This window comes from Phalacrocorax aristotelis, chromosome 7 (assembly GCF_949628215.1).
Source record: "Phalacrocorax aristotelis chromosome 7, bGulAri2.1, whole genome shotgun sequence".
Lineage (NCBI taxonomy): Eukaryota > Metazoa > Chordata > Aves > Suliformes > Phalacrocoracidae > Phalacrocorax > Phalacrocorax aristotelis.
Genome location: NC_134282.1, coordinates 8,103,852 through 8,110,200, shown reverse-complemented (window position 1 = coordinate 8,110,200; position 6,349 = coordinate 8,103,852).

The following is a 6,349-nucleotide window of genomic DNA, read 5'->3' as shown; positions in this document are numbered from 1 at the left end:
CGTGCAACACTTGATCCAAAACCCCAGTCACCTTACCCTTAAACTCCCCATTGATTTAAAGAACTTCCTTTATTACCTGACAAGCTTTCTCATTCTCTGCATTTATTTTGATTTTGTAGAGCTTTCAGCCATGCCTTTATTGCTGCTGAGGAGTAAAATATCTGTTATAGCCAGAGCCATAAATCTCCCCTCTACCCGGAGACTACATCTTCATGACTATAGATCACTTTAGTTATTGCCAAAAAGTGCCATCATATCACATTGCAAATTAGGGGGCCCAGAGACAGGGCTTTGCTGATTATGCCGATTATGCATGTCTGAGGAAAATCCTTTACTCCCCAAACTCAGTTTAGACAGTTGGACAAAGTTCAGGAAGAAAATCAAAAATTGATGGTCGGTGGCAGCTCTTTCCTTGGTTTTATCTGAACATAAATCCTGGGAAGGGAAGGGTGGCCACCAGCGTATCCCCTCAGGCGTGGAAGGAGGAGGTCAGGACCTGTGCCATCCCATGGGCTTCTGTCCCTCGGTGCAGGGGCTTTGGTACCCTGCCCTGACAAACAGCTTGCTAAGACCTCATTTGTGGAGGGGGCTGGGCATGAGAGCTCCTCAAAGTGATGGGCAAGTAATACTCAAGGTTAACTGATATCCTTTTAGTCACTGAAAAAAACAAGTACCTGGCTGGTGTCCTTGGTGCAGTGGTACCCAGCAGCACTGGGGATGCTGCAACCCATCCTGGGGACCTGCTTGCACCCTGCTGTTCTCCTGTATCCCTCAAACAGCGAGAGCCCAGAGCTCTTCATAATGCCTCCCTCCATGATGGTATAGACCAAAAAGCCTGGAGCAAGGCACAGGAATACGTCCTGCTGATGCCTGAAATACTCTGAAAGGCGCGTTTAATCTGTCCTCCTTCGCACAAGGAGTAGCTTAATTAATGATGGCTTTTAACAGGGCTGATTTTTAGACACCTCGTTGATATAAATGGAGATCAAAGTACACTTTTACTGTGGAAACTGTAGTGAAACGTATGTCTCTTGTAATGCTGAAAGTGCAGCAGAGAAACAGCAGCTGTGCCACTTGTGGCCAGAGTTTTGCTGGGCTCTCTCGGGCTCCCTGCCTTCCCTCCCCTCTCCTCGTGACTACAGTTACACAGGCCCATCCTTTAAGCCTTTCTTGCCTCTCTGGAACATTAGTAAAGTAAAGAAATATGAATAAATTAAATGCAATATTAATTATTTACCAATCTGAAGTGTCTCTTCCTGCTTTTTCAGAACCCAGCATCCCCCTCTGCAGCACAGCTCTATTTTATTTTTTAAATTATCTAACATTTCTTTCAATTTTTAATTCTCCCCCCCTATTTAATAATTAATAGGCTAACTTTCCCTTCAATATCTTTTTCCAAGCAGTGCTGCAGGGCTAAGAGAGAGGCCTCGGAGACAGGCAGAGTGGATGAGGCAGTAGCCCCGTGTCCAACAGCTCTTGTGCCCTGGTGCAGGTGATCCTGCCCTGGTGCAGGTGTCCCCTCTACCCTCAGGTGCCCAGCTGCAAATTAAATTTGAGGGGTTCTTTTTCACCCTGTTAGTGTGGTTTTTCTGGTCACTCTGCTCCTGCATGGACCTTTCCTGCTCCTTTTTACTGTTGGTCCAATTTCTTCCCTTTATTTTACCTTATTTTACTTTGGGAGGCTTCTCTCTCTTCTGTACCACTGCCACCCCACGCTGATTTTTCTCGGGTTTTTTTTTTTCTTTTTTTTTTTTGTTTTTAAGATACTTTCACCCCATTTTTTTAACTTTTGACTCTAATCTTTCAGTACAGTTTTCACTCCTGCTTTGCTCGGTAGTGTTTGCACCAGCTGGCCATGCTGGAGATACTTTGCAGCCAGTGTATCTTCATGATACTTCCATATTTTCAACAGCAGATGGACCTAGAATGCCAAATTCTAGGTTTCCTTTTCTTCAGTGTAGCTTACTGTTGTTTAATCAGGGTGTATTTTGATCCTGGAAAATGAAAAATTATCTCTTGAATGACATTTGCCCCACCTCACGTAAAACCTTGAAGGAATTTCTTGCCCTGTATCTCTTCCCAGAAGGAATCCCCTGAGGCTTTAGCACATCCCTCAGCAACTGCAATGGCAAAAGAGAATATAGCACAAATATCTTTTAATTTAACATTTTTTTCCTGAAGGAGGCTTGCAGGTAGTGGTTTGTACACAGTTCTCAGATGCTCAGCTACCGTTGTATTTTATGTACACCTACATGAAAGACTCGAAGCAGGGCACTGAGGACACCTCTCCTGGGATCCCCTCTCTCTGAGTGTCAGCCTGAATTTCCTGTAAGGAAACACAGCATCCTAACATCTGCGGTTAAAACTTTAAAAGCTTCCTTTTAGTCCATTAAGAAAGAGGATTTTAGCATTCAAAATAGGCTTGCCATTATCTGAGAGAGTATTTCCCCCTGATGGGTAAGCTTTCAGAGCTTTGTTAAGGAAGATGCAGATCATGACTCAAAATGTCAAAAGGCAGCAGGCAGCGTGGTGTTAGGGGTTGGAAGTCAATTTGTCTTTGAACAGTTTAGTAGTGGGTTGGCTTGGAAAAAAGGGGAGACCCTTTCTTGCTTGCCACATCTGCTGTAGGGAGAGCCGACAGAGATGGGGAGGCTGATGCACAAACTCTGCCCAAGTATCGATGCTTTTAAATTAATCCCCATTTCTGAACCTTCTGCAATTTTCTCATTGCTAGAAATATTCCCAATTTTTTTCTCCGATGATTTATAGTACCAGAGGTGAGGTGGCAGAGAGGGGGGTGAGGATGCAGCGTGGCTGGCCGGTCCCCTCCATGGCTGTGCCTGGGCTGGTTTGGGTTGCATGAGGAGGGTGAGCAGGGCCTGGGCTGCTGCTGACCATCACTGAACTATTTGGGTTTGGGTGTTTTTTGTTGTTTTTGTTTGGTTTAAGTTTTAATTTTTTTTGGTTGGCCAGATTGTAGCATTTAGAGAAGTATCTCGGAGTAAATATTGTGTGAACACAAATAATTCAAACCCCATACAGGCTGCGGAAAAAGAGAAAGCCACAATCCTAGAGAGCTCCTTAGAAATCTTGCCTGCAATGTATTAAAAGGGCAATTTTGCCTTTGGGAACCATTTTTCCCATTTGTTTTTATAGCCTGTGTACCACAACACTGTCAGGGCACAGCTGGTGGCAGCAGTGCTGGAGGGGAGGGGACCCGGGGAGGTGTTGCAGGGGAGCATCAGCCCCGTCCAGCCCCTTCCCACCCTGCCTGCATCCCCCGGGAGCCCTCAGGGCTAGTGACAAATGAAACCTGTGAAGGCAGTCCCTGCCATAATGCAAATATTTAAACTGACTGTGATAAATCCTGCACGAGCCCCGGCGCTCTGTAATACCTGCACAATTGAGTGGGCTGCGCACTTTAGCCATATTAGAAGTATACTTTATTCATAAATTCAAATTATAGCCATTTACATACCAGATAACACGTAATTGCTGTTTAATACTTTTACATCCTAATGCTGTTACAAAGGACAAAGAATTATTAGGATCTTTCTCCAATGATCTCTTTTGATGAAGAAAATATTAGCTGGGAGTTCTTGGCATTAATTCTGAATGGCTGATATTGATGGCTTACTGTAAGCTCAGCTTGAGCTGGCAAAGAAGATATTTCAAAGCCCAAAGCAATACAAAGACGTGAAAATGAAGTGACACATACGTTTTGAAAACAGCTTGAGAATAGCTTAGAGGAATAAAACATGGCTTTATAAGTTAAATCTCCCAAGGCCTGGAAACGCTTAACCCCAGCCCATTTGTATTCAGCATCCCTGGATGCTGTCGGCACTTCACTTGCGATCAGATAGGCAGGTGGGTTTTTGCTCATAGAGGATTATGTTAGTTTGGGATTGTTCTTTATTACTGTTTAGCAGAAAGCCTGACGACTTTTTGTAAAGTGAACAGGAGTGATTTAGCGTGAATGCTCAGAGTATCCCTCCTCTTGCAGGAGGCGATGCCACTGCCCTGTGCATCAGATGTGGTTACTGTGCTATAGTATCCTGCCCACTGGCAGAGCTTGAAACAGAGATAACACAAAAATATATGGCACAAGTATAATTCAGGGCTTGGGCTCCCTGCCACAGCACCAGCACCACTGCCTGACCTGTGCTTTCCCCTCCTCAGGCTATCTTCTTCTGATGCTTGGTCCATTCCACGCCACCCCTCACGGCTGCTCATGGTGCATTACAGGCAGCAGCATGGCACAGCGATTTTGACGTAAAATGTTGATTATTGCCAGCAAGGCTTTCAGAGCCTCCCCATTTGCTGCAGACAGCGTGTGGATGTGCAAGGAATGGGGGGTGTATGCTTGCTATAGGTGATGCCCTATGAAACATGTTCCCATGTGTGTATTCACATACATGTCTTCATTTCTTGGCCTTACCAATGAGTAGCACTGAGCCGCGGCACAAATTTTAAAGCTAGCAATTAAGCTGACTCAAGAGTAGCTAATCATCAACACCAAGTAGGGGGTTTTATGGTTTTCATTCACTCCAGGTGCACTTTCCACCCAAGTCCTTGCAGTGCTGGTATTTTACCAGGAGCTACTCTAGTGTGATTCCTTGATATGGCATGGTGAAGACAGACAAAAACTCCACCACCTTCTGCACAGACTGATTAAAATACCAAGTTTTTGGTGCTCTGACCTGGATGGTGTCCTCCCACCTGAGCCCAGGGTGTGGGCTCAGGGCACCTCCAGCTGCCAGCTCTGGTCTGGGGTCTGCCACACCATCACTTCAGCTTTTTTAGTTTCTTGGAAGAAGAAATACTGTTTCATACAATTGTATTTCTTTCTAAGAAGACATTTAAAATCGAATTTCTGATTAATCATAGCCTCTCATGTCAAGGTTTGAGCAGGTTCCTAAAATATTTTATGCTTGAGGAATTAGACTGATCTCTTTGAGTGTAACCTCAGGGAAGCCAATTTTAAAGAGGGGTTATGAAGCGATATCCATCTTTCAGAGGTGACTGCTGTCTATCAACATCCTGGAGTTCATTTAAAATAAATGATTGAGCTTTTATGGCCTGAATAGTCATGCTGACGCTGTACTCTTCTGGAATTGCTTTATCCCAGTTTCCATTGTTTCATGGACTTGGGGCCAGTGAATGGGCCAAGCACTGAAAGATACTTGCTGGTACCAGGGGCCATGCCCAGTACTGGCACTATCCAGCAGGTTAATGAACCACAAGAGGGGATTTATAAAGGGGCCATTACTCTATCAGGTCAAAGTATTTTTTCAAAATGGTCTTAATATTAGTCTTCATAAGAAGCCATTATCGCCAGCTAATAACTTGAGCAAATAATTTATCTGTCTTTTGAGGAGCTTTTCTCCAGGCATCTTGGGATGCTGTGTTAAACAGAAGCTAGAAACTTCAAACAGGGTCCATCGCCACAGGAAAACCATCTCATGAAAACAGGCGAAGGAAACGTGGCAGAGGAAGGGTGTGACTGACAGGTACCCCAGAGTGGTACAGCCTTGGACAGAGAGTGGCTGTGGATGGAGGCACTGCCAGTGCTTGCAGTGGTGCTTATGCATGTTACTACTGGGAGCAGTGCAGTTTCACATCTGCTTAAACACAGACGTGCAGAGGTAGAGCAGACCAGATATTGTGTGCTATCCCTGTCGCAGACTGTTGTTCATTCTGTGTGGACATCAGCTCCTGAGAGCACCTCTCTGAAAGGACAGGAGCTGGGGTGCTAGCTCATTCCCAGCCAGCCCTTCCCAGCAGGTTTTTGTTTGGAAACATGCTGCTCCTCTCCCTTTTTGTTCCTTCTGCTGGTACCTGCCTGCAGGCTGCAGAGCATGATGGATGGGCTTCTCTGTGAACGTTTGTCAGTCTGTGTTACCGTTGAATTTCCTGAGAACAGGAGCTGCTTCTGCTCAGAGTTACAGAAATGGGCTAGTTAGACCTGGGCAGTCCCAAGCACATCATGGCTGTGTCTGATACCTGTTTGCATAACCTCATCTTAACACTGCAAACCTGCCCATAAAGGATCTGGTCTTAAAGCTACCATATCTCTTTGAATACAGTGGGTTTTATTTCAGATCAGGCCTGTTAAGTAAATCTCTTTCAAATATACATCAAGGGAATAAACAAAGCGCCATTATAGTGGCATATTTAAAAGGCAGCTGCGCTAGAAACAACATGCTACTGTGAACCACAGTCAACCAAAATTAAATGGAAGCATATAAACAGAGCTTGCAGTAAACGTTAATGCGTTTTAATCTGCTCTACTACCTACCTGCCAATTAAATTTCACAATACGCTTGTAATAATGAAATAAAACATGACA